A 15,535-nucleotide genomic window follows, 5' to 3' on the forward strand; every position below is an offset into this window, starting at 1 on the left:
TTCGGCACCGTAGGGAAAAACAGTGACAGTCGGGTGGCGCTGCATATTTGTTGGCAAAATGAAGTCATATATTTCCCCCCTCAAGCTTAAATTGATTCCTACCTCCTCACGTCCCTTTAAAAAAGTTATAAAGTCGAAAAACTAAAACGCGCGGAACGAAACGGGAAAAGGTTTTTTCTATTGGCCCAGTCCCACCGTCTGTGATATTATTCCTCCTGGTATCTACGCGATCCATTCTTTTGTGTCAGGTCAACCAGATTCGTGCATTTTACCCCCCTCAGTTAGAACCTTCGAGAGTAACTTGCGAGAAAAGAAAGGTGAGCGACCAAGAATCTCTCGCAACCAAAATTGGTCGAATTCGTTTTACAGAGTAAATAGAAAATGGGTAGCTTTATTTCTCTACAGATATTCCATTTTATGCAAAAGGGCAGCGGGGTTCCCGAGGCCCTGTTTTGGAAGGGGAGTGAGATCGGGGTTAACTGGTTTCGGGGGTCCTCCGCTATCTCTCTTTGATTTATTTGGAAGCACGCGGCACCAGAGTATCTTTCGGTTTTCCGCGAGATAAATTTTAAGGATTTAGTTCCGAAAACACTCCTTTTAGATGGAAAACGAAACCACGTCCAGAATGATGTTACCACGGATTTACGACGTCCCCCCTTCCACCTAACCCTCCCCTAACTCGAGGGACAAAATGTACACCACTCATTCTCTCCCCAAATAACCCAAATTTGTCACAGTTGGAATTTCATCTTAGAACGCGAAGTGGTTCGGGATGATAGGGGTGATCCTAAGCTACGACTAAGCAAAAGTTGTTTCTAGAGTTTTGTTCGAACACACTGTCCTTCATTTATCCAAGATACAGTAGACCCGGCTAAATGTGAGCGCTAGAGCTCTGCGTAACTGATATATTTACTGACAAAATTTCGATTAATCGTAAATATTTTGGTTAACTGTTTATTTATGGATATTATCCATGGATAAACAACGATTTAACATGCAAAAAAAATAATTTATATTTATTATATATATTAAAAATAAAATAAGTGGTTAATTTTTATCCAAACGCAGAGCTCTACAGTGAGCGCGGTAATGTTATCACCCGCTTAATGTTATGAAAAAACTCAGAACCGATTCACCCATATTTTTTAACATTAGTCGCAAGAAGACTTGGCCCTCGAACATTTAAAATCGCTACGATAATGAATAAAACAATTTTGATTTGATTTGATTTGAGACTGTTTTTGTGATCATAGTCCCGTTTAATCTTATCAGACGATAATTTTTTCCTGCCTGCAATTTCAAAACTAGTTTTTTCGTGTCGGTGTGATAGTGAGTAAACGTCGCGATTTAAGTGTGGCCGAAAAATGCGAGTTGTTGACGACAACATTTCTACAGAAAAATATGAACAATAGATGACAGTTGATGAAAATTTACCGACGTCGTAAGTGCCCTCTGAGGACGAAATTTGTTCCAGGATCATAGGGGATAATCCCGACAGTGACAACGGGACTGATATCGAAGATGACACAAACAACCCTACTCCATCTCATTAAGAAATGTTATCTGCAAGTGATAGTTTTGTACATCGTATTCTCTTAAGATTCAGAAAGTGAAAGAGAAGACGACGGAGCAGACGACGGAATATGACGTAGGGGATGTGAGTTATTATAGGAGAAGGAAATTTTATTCCACTTACTTACGGAATCCCGGTTGCCAAGAAACAAACGTTACAATTGGGATCACTTTTATTATTTTTATTTATTCAAACGCCTAATATCCAGGAAAAGAAAGTAATTTTTTTAAATCAGGGACCAGATAACAACTAACCATGGGTGAACTAACTACCCTTTTTCATTGGTTATATCATAAATCTATAATATTGTTCCATAAGTTTGTCACTTTGAGGAATATTTTACTGAGAGTTAGTCGTGGAGTGACGTCACCACAAGAAGAAAATCTCCCCCTAGCGAGGCACTCTCAAAGGCTACGTGCGACGCGATAGTAAAGCGGACGCAAAACGGCGACGATCCAGTAATGCAGTCTGTCTTGTGAATAGCTCTCAGTAAGTCTTTTGCGTGTGAAGAATAGGAAGTGTCACACTTATGTATCAATATTATACACTTATGGTTATATGGATTAGAGTAATTATTTAAGCCACAAAATGATATGCATAATCTAATGCAATTCAATATTAAAGGTAGTATGTTCTACATTTACTGGTTTTCAAGGTAACTATAGTCAAAATACTTGGGTGGTCATCTTTCCAATATCGGACACCGTAGTGCTTCTCTGAAAGAACCAAGAATTCAATCCATTAGTTCGGATGGCCGGTTATATTACGTAGGGCTCTGGTGGCAAGCCCTTAGTGCCACGCGAGCCAACAGCTTCCTACACTAAATATTATCGCTAACCTCTACAAGTTTTTATGGAAAGACAAGGGGATAACTAGCCATCTCAACGCAGTTCGCAGTAAAATAATCCGTACGATTTGATCTTCATCAAATCAATTTCGAAGGCAGAACTTTGTTCTTGTCGAACTTTTCAATTAGTTTCTGAGAAACTGAGTAAGAGAAGTGGATGTATTTCCGTTGGCCTCTAGCTAATACTAGTCGAGCGAAAGAAAGTACAAAGTTTCCGAGTCATTCGGGCCTGAAATCAAAAAGTAGCTCTTTCCTTCGGCGTGTGTCATTTAGCGGGAGGAAATGGCGAAACCCGGACCGTTCACCAATGAAATAAGCCCTATTAGGCTAATGAGACCATCTACATTTTATGCCCAAAAATTCCGCTTATTGCTCCAAAATAATTGATATCTACATCAAAGTTGTTACACATACCAGACGATTGACGAAAGACTTAATTGAATTACAAGCCATATTAATAATACGAGGAAAATGAAGAAAACTCAAAGAGAAGGTAATTTATACGTGGTTTGGTCAACCAAATAATTTTATTTACTGACCGAGAAAATATACGCAAAGTTTCGAACATTCAAAATACAGGGTGTTTCAAAATGTTAAAGGGGCTCCAAAGTGTGTGTGTAAATTCAGTAAAGTGCAAAATTTACGGTTGACTCTGCCCGCCTCTGCCAAAGGCCGAGTGAGGGGTTGGGGGGAATGAAAAGCATGCTCATTTTTTTTTTTTTGCCACCGAACTTTGGAGCCCCTTTAAGAAAAAATGTTAAGGAGTTGTAGGTGGTGAGTTGAGAAGTATGCCTGTTTTTTTCCCATTTTCCTTAAAATTTTTGCATCACCATTTGAAACACCCTGTAGATGGCTCCTGATAGCTTGTTCATAAATTATATACACCGTATTCTACCTGGCTCTTAAATTAATTGTCTGTGGATTACATCATAGATTTTTTCTTGCGTTTATGAAATTTGTCGAAACGGTAGCTAGGCCCAATTTTTCACATTATTTTGGTTAGAGTAAATGAAAAGAGACTTAAAACCGTTTTAAGTCTCTTTTCATTTAGTTTTTCACAATGTGCTTCTCTTCACTTCTTGGTTAGAGTAAAGATTGACTGAGGGTTAGGTTACGTTAGGTTACGCTAACTTAAGGTTAAGGAGATTTCTTGCTAACCTAGGCTAGGGATAAGGTTAAGTAGATGTCTGGCTAAGCTAGGCTAGGTTAAGTTCAAAGTAACCACCTATGGACTGCATTGTAAAGGATGATAAAATTGGCGAATAAGTAGATAAGTCCTTTATGAAAAGGGATAATAAAGCTAAACCCTAAACAAATTTGAAGAAATTTAAAAACTAACTAATAGCTCGTACCGATAGGTCTTCGAGCGAACAAAAAGACGCGAAACTTGGACCAAATAGATCTTCGAGTGGAGATCTATTTGGTTCGAGTTTCGCGTCTTTTTAGGGTTTAGCTTTATTGTCCCTTTTCATAATGGACTTATCTACTTATTCGCCAATTTTATTATCCTAGGCTAGGTTAAGGTTAGGTAGATGTTAGGCCAGGCTAGGATAGGTTAAGGGTAGGTAGATTTTAGGCTAGCCTAAGTTTAGGTTAGATAGATGTCAAGGTTCGTAAAAATGCTTGCTTTGGCATGCCTCGAGCTATTGACGTCACAAATTCCAGAGAATGAAGAAAACAAGATTCCCCGCGTACGGAAAATACCTTTAACTTTTGGAGCGAAGCAAGACGTGCAAAATTGATCAGTAATTAATTAATGATTAAAGTGACTTATATTTTTCATCTATTTGAAAATCAAAATAACAACTGATTATTTATAAATTAATTATAATTAATATTTAATAAAATTTATTAAAATATATTTAACTAAATATATACCTTTATCTCAAGGTTATATGCTGGTTTAAAAAAAGGCGTTAGACAGACAAACGTAAATATCAAATGAGCCCTACCGTTTTATTAGATCCGCAGAGGACTCGAGAACTTGTGACGTGGAATACTCCTGCGCGTGTCGCGTTTTTTCTCTCTTGGTCGAAATAAGAAGGGCACCCCCCTTGGGTAGAAGTTAGGTTATGATAGATTAATTTAGGTTATTCTAGAATATGTTAGGTTAAGGCTAGATTAGATTAGAGTTAGTTTAGATTTGGAAAGTGTACCGTATTAATACTAAAACGTTTTGCTTGAAACTTTACTTTGGGTTGGCGAGATGATATTTGAACAATGAAATGAAATTAACCTCCTTAGACTCACTTCCCTGTATCACCTAAAGGTTTCCGTGTAATATATTTTTTTTTAAATAAGATTTTTATTTCAACTATGCTGAAGATACGTACAATTAGGGGGAGCCCTTCCTTTTCTATTCAATAACAGCATGCCCCGTGGCACTTTCCAATTACGACATGACGCCCAGCGTGCGTCACTCCCCCTTTTTAAATAGAAGCGTGAAAACTCCCTTACGTTGTGTGGCGCCATCTTGAGCATAGTCGTAGTACAAATATCCCTCTTCATCTTTTCCCAATTAAAACTCTTCTTTAAAACACGCTGTTTCGTTTCGTTTCTTTTATTCAACAGCGATTGTACTGAAAATGCGAATAAAATCAAAACCAAAGAGAAAAACCCGAAATATTTTCTTTCCGAGTTAAAAGAATATAACCATTCAATCGGGTGTATAAATAAAATTCCTTTCCCGTTTTCCCCGACACTATATACACTGGGCCAATCGGGAGCCCCGAGGCAATGAAGAGAAACCCAGCTCCAGAATAAATTGAAAAGCAAATGACTTTCAGCTTGAAAATTTTCTCCGTCCGCTATTCCCCCAAAAACCCTCACGTCGATCTATAAACTCTTCCACTATTTTTTTATTGTATCCAGTTTTTTTTTGTTATTATTATTTTCCATGCTTTTCTTCTTTGTAAAAATGTTTCTCGCGTCCTGGTTTTGTGTAAAGTTCTCGCTCGGCTCGGAGTGGATTGAAAGATAGTAATGGAAAATTTTCCGCACCGTTGAATTTTTGCGAAAGGCACTCTGTTCTTCCCACTGATTTATGAATTCTGTTTTCCAAGTAACTTTTGAAAATGTAGCGTTAGGTCATTAGTGCCCTTAATTACCGCGTGATGAACGGCTCTCGTCGCTTACCGGCGATTCCGGAACGCCTGGATCCGCTTTCATCTTAGCTACTTACCGACGTTAAGGAGTGGCGACTAGCCGATATCTTAAGCGATTTCTCGCCGGCGTTATACTCGGAACTAACTTAAATCGCGTTAACCTCTAGCTTGATAGCGGTATTAACGCTAGAAGCTCAGCCTTACTTCCACGTGCCCCGGTTTCGAGTGACGATTAAATTATCACGTACGTATGCCAACCCTAACTCACTTTCCATCTCGCTTGGAGCCATTAAAGGTCGCGGGTTACGCGGGCTAAAAAGGAACGAGGTTGCCAGAGCTTGGGATAAAAGAATATGCGAATACTTTTGTCTTACACCCGAGTGGATTACGACCAATTTCGAGCTACTCTTTTGTTCGGGATTGAATGCGAAAGATTGGTTTGTAGACTAGCTCGGGACAGTTTAGAGGAAGCACATTTATTTCACCTAATATGAACAGTACATTAATGTTCTTTTTTTAACGGTAATAGGGGGTGCTGCCTTGACATAGTGGGTGGCGCATCAAAAGGAGCCGGGTTATGGCACTGGGTTAAAACTAGGAACAACTATCTATTTGCAAGTTATCTCTCCACTGGTTAAAGGGATTTACCCCGAGTTTTATTTTGTTCTCCTTTCCATAAAAAAACTTTCGAGGTTAGCGATAATAGTTAAAGTAGGGTGCTGTTGGCACACGTGGCATGAAGGGCTTGTCACCATCCTCCTACGCATTCTAACATGACCACCTGACTGGGACCTAAGGTGGTGCCTTGACTATTATCCTAGCTAATTATTATTATTACATTTCTACAAACAAGCTTGTTAAAACCTTAGGTTATTTTAACAACGATGTCGTAACCAAGAACGTATTTAGTTTAACAGAAAATATGTAAGTTTGTAGCCTCGGTGTATCATGAATCCCGCCCTCTTGGAGAGGTTGCTTGCGATCGTATTTGAGTGCGAGACCACGATTCCTACATTCTTCTGGTAACTTTTTGATGCGCTTATGGTTGTAAAAATAGTGCAACTATGGATAATACGTGATTGTATATCTTCACACACAACTTAAAGTTAGTGGTACGTTGTTTTGAAAACGGGTAAAGCTTAATTCAGAAAGGTAGCATTTTTTCATTATATCTTGATAAATGATAATTATTTGTTTTCATTGGATTTCCGATACCTATGATATGACTTTTCGTAGTCACTCTGGTATGGAAACATGCGCAGAAGTATTCCTTGGTTTAAAAGAAACTTCTACTTATATCTTGATAAAGTTCTTTAATTTGAATAAGTTACTTTGTGACCTCTACTGTTCTTTTAGCTAACCAACCTTTGAAAGAATTTCAACAAAAGAAATTAGATAGTTAGGTTGGAGGCCTTTGACAAGGACCAGCGGGTTGATAGCTCATTAAATTTTATTTAAACGTCCATATGTGTCAATTTATTTTTATAATTTGGTCACGAATTTAAACAATTTTAAAATAAAGGTTTTTTGGAAAGTTCAAACATTAACTAAATAAACAATAATAAATGGACACTTGGCTTAACTCATAATTAAATTAATGGCGATCACTTAATACTATTTTAAGATTTTCAATAAATTCTTAACTTTTTTTTAAAAATTCAGCTTTTCGATACATTTTAGAGTGTAATAAAACGTGAACACACCTTTAACCTTAAAATGGGGATTTTCTTAATCCACCGTTGAATGTTTTTTTAAACGTAATAACAAAAGAAAATAATTTGATATTAATAGTCACGAAGGGTACCAATGTTCGACTTGAACATTACGTACAAAAATTTTAAAAATTAATATTTCTTATAAATTTATTTATTTTTCAATTTTTTTTCTATTTAAAAATAATTATTATTATTAAAATTATTTTAAAATTAATTTTTATTTTTTATTTGTTTTCTATTTAAAAAAATATTATTATTAAAATTATTTTAAAATTAATTTTTATTTTTCATTTGTTTTCTATTTAAATAAAATTATTATTATTCAAATTATTTTAAAATTAAATTATTTATTTTTCTTTTGTTTTCTATTTATAATAATAATTATAATTATTAAAATTATTTTAAAATTTGTATCATATGTAAAATTTACTACTTAAAATAAATAACCTCATAGGTATCTCAAATTTCATAATTTTTAAAATGGGATTTTGATCAATATTTAATTTTTTTTTAGAATTGGTGATTTTGTTAGAGAAATTTGGATTTCAAATTCGGATCCTGTACCTTATTTAAAGGAAATATAACCTGCAAAGCCATCTTTATGGAAGACCCCTTCAATATTTCAAATTTCCCTGCACAGTAGCTCCAAACATTTCTAATGCCAAAGGCAAGAGCGGCCAAAGCTGCAAGCGTTGGTGTTCCACATCAAATACCTGAGGTTATATTCCCTTTAAGTGTAAAATATTATTTTCCATTTGTTTAGGTTTAAATGCCTGAACGATATCAATAAAAATGTATTACAAAAATTTAAAATCCGCTATAACCCTAAATCCTTAAAATAAAATTATAAATCGCAAATAAAATAATTGAAGTTCTATCCTTTAGGGCTCCAGGTGGTCGTTTTCCGCGAGGCTAGTAATAAATGGGCTTTCAACCTTAAAAAAATTCTTAAAATTTCCAACAGTAGAATGTAGGAGAATTATAGCTATTATCGGTGTATGGAGCTGGGGGCTTCTATCCGTCAATTCCAGGATCTCGCCAGCGTTCCTGGAAAAGCCATTCAGTGGGGAACCGGAGCTTGAAATCCCATAGAGCTTGCCCCTTGGACCAGTCCACGCTTCCCAGTAGTGCGCGGGTGTATTGTACCTTTGAGGGAACACATAATGCCCGTAGGAATGAAGGTGCCATGAACGGAAAATTAATATTTGACGCGCAAATGGGATTTCGTTTAAATGAATGTTGATTGAATGTATAAATGTTTTATTTATATTCTTAACAAATTATCAAAACCAAACAGTGGCGTAGACAACAGGGGGATTTCCAGGTCCAGACCTACCTTAGACCGTACTAAATTTCTAACCCAACTCGACCCCCCTCTTAACATTCACATACTTCGACCCCTCCTTGACGAAATTCTGGCTACGCCACTGATACCAAATAAATAGTATTTATAATATTAATATAATTTTAAGACCAAAAGCGCTTAAATAAAACTTCTTCAAGGAAATCGGCAAGAAGTAATATTTCCGAGAACCAGGACCTGCAAGTCAGTGTTTATACAGTGCTTGTAATGAGCCACGACCTGCAAGTTACTGTTTATACAGTGCTTGTTGAAATTATGGAAACGTTACTCCTGTAAACAGAATGTCGTGTTTTTGCTAAGCCTTAATATGTCAAAAAAAAGCTACCTGGTTAAAAGGAAACACTTCTTGCATACCGTATAGGAGAAAAGTTTCCATTATTTCAACAAGCACTATACAAACTGTAAGTTGCATCTCGGCTCTAAGAAACATAATTACTACATGGCGATTTCCTTGAAGATGTTTTATTTAAGCGCCCATTACATGAATTGAACCAATGTAGAGGTCGGCGGAACGAATAAATTAACCGGCAAAATTTCGATTAACCATAAAAAGTTTGGTTAACTGTTTTTTATGAACATTTTATACGAATAAACAACGATTTAACATGCAAAAATAATCGGTTTTTTCGTATATTTTTTGTATAATTTGCGGTTATGAATAAAAATAAATAATTGGATAATTTAATAATAATAATAATAATAATAATAATAATAATAATCAGCTAGGCTAATACCCAAGGCACCACATAAGGCCTAAGTCATCAAGCGACTTTTGAAGCCATTAATTCAGGTGGCCGGGTTACAATGCGTAGGAGGGTGGTGGCAAGCCCTGCATGCCACGAGATCGAGCCAACAGCTCCCTACACTAACTATTACCGTTAACCTCGACAAGTTTTTATGGAAGGGGAAACCGAAGAACTCGGGGAAAAACCCCTTAAACCAGTGGGGAGAGAACTTGCAAACTCAACGCGGAAGGAGTTGTTCCGAGTTTTCACCCAGTGCCACAAGCTGGGATCGAACCCGGCTCCTCTTGCTGCGAGGCGAAAGTGCTAACCACTCTTATTCAAACGCCGATCACTAACGTTTTGTCAATGTCGAACGCTTTCCCGCAAGACACCCGCGTGTTACGGGGAAAGTGCAAATTGGTTCAAGGGTCATCAGAGCATCCCGGGTGTGTATTAATAGGAAAATGTTCAAAGTTATTTTCCCTTAAGAGATGGCGTTGGGACCTATTTATAAACACATTTTGAATCGCGAGGGTATTTAATCGCAAATTTGTCGCGTGGGTGGCAAGGGTGAATGGCGGTCGCTTAATGAGAGAAGGCTCATTTATAACGGAGGCTTTTTTATTTCAGCGCTCGAAGCTCTCTCGATATTTTCCCGCTTCGGAAATTCCAAGAAAAGCGGAAGCAATGTTTATCCAATTAGAGCGCGCGACGTTGTTGGTCGCGTAGGGCAGTAGGCCGCTGACCGCGCTATAGGAGTATTGCAAATTAGCGAACGCGAATTAACGCACGAGCGACTCTCTTCGGCTCCTCCTAATGACCCTTTAATAACCCGCGCTAGATGGCGCCAGCCTACATTACGCGCCTGCGGAACCGTATTACTACGCCCGACACCGGAAATTATACCAGAGAACTTTCCCGCGGCGAATCGAACTACGACGAAAACGCGTCTTACACGTGACTTACAACGTAAAGGAGTTACTAGACAAGCCGAATGTCATTTGCAGAGTAGATATGGATAGAGTACCGACTCTCAACTCGCTAAGATTGACGTCCTATTGGTAGATAAATGTCACGTGTTTCGAAGTTTGAGATCAAAAGGAACACTCGAAAAAATGTATTAAATTAAATCACACTATTTGCGTGCAAATACTTACACTGGAAATTATAATCCAGTATTTTTGTGTGTTACTCTTTTCGAGCTACATGTACCGCTCGCCCTACTCGCTTAAAAACAATACAAAAATTAGAATGAGCCACCTTTTTAAAAACAATCATTTTACCACTTCAAAAAGTGTTTTACATTTTTAGCCTATTTGATCTATTAATATTAGCTATTAAATAACCGCATTAGGAAAATAATATAGATAGTTTTCATACTTGATTAAAAAAAAACAAAATTAAATTAAGCCTTGGTTAAAATTACACCGTTAGTGGCGTGTATACTTCACCAGAACCATACTAGCGAATAAGGATTTCCATTTCCGATGCACTGAATAGCTCGAGTGTAATAAATAATGTTCCACTAATTATTTTTAAAAATGAAGACTTTTCCTTTAACGTTCCGGGTTCAGCATTAGTATTCTATTCAGTACACCCGGAGAACAGGCAACCTGAATGATGTATGCTTGAATCGCGTTTCTTTCCGTTAAGCTCACGGTTCCGAAGATAATTGAAACGAATGAAATGTGTGTTAAAGAACATTAAAATGGGACCTCTCTCCTTTTCCTGCTCCCTAATAATCCGGATTTGCGGGGGGCGGGAAGTATTATTAGCCCCGCATTCTTTGGAATGGTGAATTCGTCGCGGAGATCTTTTGAAGCAGAAATTACAGCTACGAGAGCATAAAAAACCGCTCTTTTTAATTAAGTTCTGGATACACCGTGGCTCTGATAATAAGGGTAATAATAATTTCTAATTACTTGTTGCGCAATATCCACCCGACGGCCTTTATAGCAAAAAAAATAATGGTTTTTTATAGCCTTTTTTCGTTTGTTCCGCACGCGACCTCTAGGGTTTCATCCCTCTTATTTTAAGACTGCAGCTTAGCTCTTTGTCAAATATTTCATCATTCATTTCCAAAATGAAAATAGTTATTAGGAATATATCATTTATCCTTGTTGGTTTATCAGCATCTTTGCCTTTGGTGGGTCGGACATTTATCTATATTTTAAATCGCGAAGGAATTTTGGAGGTCGATTTTACGATTTTAAAATGGATTTGAAATTTTAGAAATACCATTTCGAAGCGTATATTGAACTAAAAATAGGTTTTCAGAGCTTAATACTTGAATTTATTGTCAAATATATTCATTTCCAAAGTGAAAATAATTATTAGGAATAATGGGATGAAATTGAGTTTCCAAGTAGATCATTTTATTCTTTGACATTACTGGAATAAAAATTGCTTAGATCTTTTTCCTTGATCTAAATAAGAGCTTGCAGATACACATGTATAATTTCATTACCCATTTAGAGTTTAAAATTGTCTTTTGAGTTTTGAATATCTTCATATTTTAAATCTAGTCTTTCTATAAAGATGATGACGTTCGAGACGTTGGTTTGAAGATTTATAATTTGAATTTTAGATTTCAAAAGACAAACAACCATATCGAAAATTTTTAACAAGTTTGTAAGAAATTTGGGATCATAGTTATTGGATCAATGATTTGGGATCAAGAAAGTACTTAGGTTACTTGAGACGTAGAAAACTACCCCATCCGAAATAAGAATACTAATGACAGACTGATCACTTTTTTATTACCCCAATAGTTAATACTCAACTAACCATTTTGCTAAACATTTATGTTTCATTTAAAATATTTAAATCTTTAAATTCACCATAAAAGAGTAGCAATTTCTCCACTTAATTAATAAAAAATAATATGAATAATAAGTAATATGAATAAAAAATAATATGAATAATAAGTAATATGAATAAAAAATAATATGAATAAAAAATAATATGAATAAAAAATAATATGAATAATAAATAATATGAATAATAAATAATATGAATAATAAATAATATGAATAATAAATAATATGAATAATAAATAATATGAATAATAAATAATATGAATAATAAATAATTTTAATAATAAATGAAATGAAAAAGTTTAATGTGCATTAAAACAATACAGGGTTGTATCAGCAAGTTAACACACAGTTTGTACTTAGTACATGATATTAGAAAAAGTTTAACGATTTCCAAAAATATATAGTTTAAAAAATTATACATGTTACTTGTGGAAGAAAAAAATAGGAAAATTTCAAAACAATTTAAACAATTTTGAGTGTATTTTGATAAATGAGAGGTTTAATATTCTACTTGTTTTAAATGGGCAATTCTGCAATTATAAATATCAATTTTGCCCCTATATTTATTTACAGAGTTTAGTACTCTATTAATTGGATTTAATTGGCTTTTTTCGGTTTTATACGAATTAAAATTTCTTGTTTTATAATTAGGCACACATAGATTGATATAGGGTAAAAGATTTGAGCATAGTGTAATGTTATTTGTTAGTTTAAACATAAATATTAGCTCAGTTTGCTCACGAATGGTGGAAAGGGTATTTAATCCAATGTCTTTAAGTATATTTTTGTAATTATATCTGCAGTGTTTTCGAAGAAAGAAATAATATAGTTGATCTACAAATTTACGTTGAATTTTTTCTATGTTTAGTAACAGATAATTTCTGCAACCTCCCCAGGTTAATGACCCGTACATAGCTTTGGAACGAATTAAGCTTAAAATAAAATAAAATGTTTACTAGATTTAATGTTTTTGCTTAGTTTAAGAATTACTCCTAATAAACGTTTACAGGAGCTAATAATGTTCTGTATTTGTCCTCGTGGGCTCTCACTGAACTAAATAGTTCTTGTTTGTAGTTAAGCATTTACGAGACATACCAGAAAAAAAGAACTTAAACTCCAAATGACCCTACTCATATACATTGCGTGTAACACATATAGCCAACAACATCTCGAATATTCGCGAATAATACAAAAGATTTCTTGCAATAATAAAAAAACCATCGAAAACGAAACTGAAAATGGAGACAGAGGGAAAAAAATATCGAAATAAGAAATAAATAAAGCGAGAGCTTTCGTGTAGCGTTGTTGGGCGAGAGGAAATAAAAAGATGTATCATTCTTCAATGTTGACCCAAAGGAGTCTGTTAGGAGGGGGGCCACTTCCCCCGGCTCATTTCCGGATCCAAACGAAACAGTGACAAGCTCAAATAAATCCTCTTCAAAGACTCTGACAAGGTGACAGCCATACTTCGACGTTTTATACTGAAACTAGCCCCTCCCCGCGTTCTCTTACCCCCTTTTTACAACAGAAGTGAGTAGCGCCATCTAGGTCTGGGGTTTAGTACTTAAAAGAATAGCGAAGCCAGTCAAGCGCGTAACTCGCCACGTTGCACACAGACGCGTAAACACTATATTTCAAAAATACATATTTGGTGGGGAGGTTTACCCCCCCATCAACCCCATACCCCCCTTTTCACATGCTTCTGTAGTTCTTGCTCTCTCTCTCTCTCTGGCTGGCGACGCTCCACAGTGGAGGCCCCTTTACAATGGGATATGAGAAAGTGACGTCGGAGATTTATTATCCCGGGACTTATAAGCTCCCTCTACCGGCAAACGCCCACAAAAAGAATTGAGGGGGTCCAAACTCGTAAACAATTCGACGAGTCACAAATTAAATTATCCTTCTGAAGTAAGGTCCGTGAAAGGTTAACGTTTTTTGTTCACCAATTGGGATGCGATATTTTTTTTTACCGACTGACGTACTGGGATTAATCATTAGAGCATAAGTAATATTAACATAATAAGTATGATGCTTTGTCATTTTCATTTCATTTTTCTTTTTAGGTATCAAATTAAATAAAAGTAATAAGTTAATAAAATGTAGAGTTAAGCTGTTACATTCCCTGATGATATTTTTCAACGTCATTTTGAAGAAAGTACCGATTAAAACATTTACCATAATGCCATTCTTTAAATATCTATTACTTATGGTTAAACTAAAGTATCGAAGTTATAAAAGTAATCCATACCTATTAGAAACTGTAAAACCCATTGGTCTATTTTTCACCTACTAACCCCTGTAGAAGTGCTCTATCCCACGCACATCAGTGTTCAGGGACAAGCCGACTTTACTAAGAATGTCTTTTAGTGTTGTTAATTTTCCGGAAAAATAAAATGCGGAAACATTTCTACAAATCGGAAAAATAAAAAATTGAAACACAAATTTATTTTTAAGGGTTTTTAATTTTTTTATCTTTTTATCGATATAGAACGTCTAATAACAGTAAACATACTACAAAACATTAATAGTTTTACATTGTTAATCTATTGTTTTACTATTTAATACGAAAAAATGAGGTGAAAATGCCGCTTTATTTAAATTTGTATGAAAATTATTTTTATCTCGGAAAAATACTGAACTTTTTCCGGAAGAAAGACCTCGGTCATTTTCCGGAAAATTTTCCGACTTACAACACTACCTTTAGCTATTTTTGTATACTATACGCGTTTTAAACTTGACAGAGCAAATTATAGGAGTCTCATTCTTACCAAAATTCCTAGATTTTAATCTCCGAGAATCTTCCCAAATAATCATCGTTGAGAGAGCGTAAAATGGACCTTATCTTAGCCAACAACGATAGAATTAGTCTTTAATCTGGCGCAGCAGCTGAAGCACAGTGGCATGCCAGCTTAATCTCGAAGCCGATTTTAGGATCAAAACAATGAGGGCAATCTCGGGAAGCAATAGGCTGCCACTCTGTTCTCACTCCTGGCCTTATCCTATCGCTTTACTTTAATGAGTGCGGGGGGGATGAAGAAAAACGGATGGGGGGTGAAAGAGTGGATAAAATGGCACCCGTTTATCAGGCGTGGAACAACGACGGATAAGAATTCTTATTCGCTTGATCGAGCGTCCGCCGGCATCTGAAAGGAACGGGGCAACATTAAACCCTTCATTGGGCTATTCTATCGCGATATATTTGGCCTTCTCCGGAAGCCAATACCGGCCAGTTGTACGGTCAGCCCTGGCCGAGCCGTGTCAGGAGGTCAGTCAGCCGAGCTCTCCGTTCTTGTTTGATCTCGGGCGGGCGGGAAATGTCTCAGACGCGCGGTTCGCGGAGTCGTGACTAATGGGAAAACCGTTGGGTAGCAAACAGTTCTTGGATCGGA

The sequence above is a fragment of the Leiobunum rupestre genome, chromosome 7 (genome assembly GCF_980474605.1).
Source record: "Leiobunum rupestre chromosome 7, qqLeiRupe1.1.hap1, whole genome shotgun sequence".
Taxonomy (NCBI): Eukaryota; Metazoa; Arthropoda; class Arachnida; order Opiliones; family Sclerosomatidae; genus Leiobunum; species Leiobunum rupestre.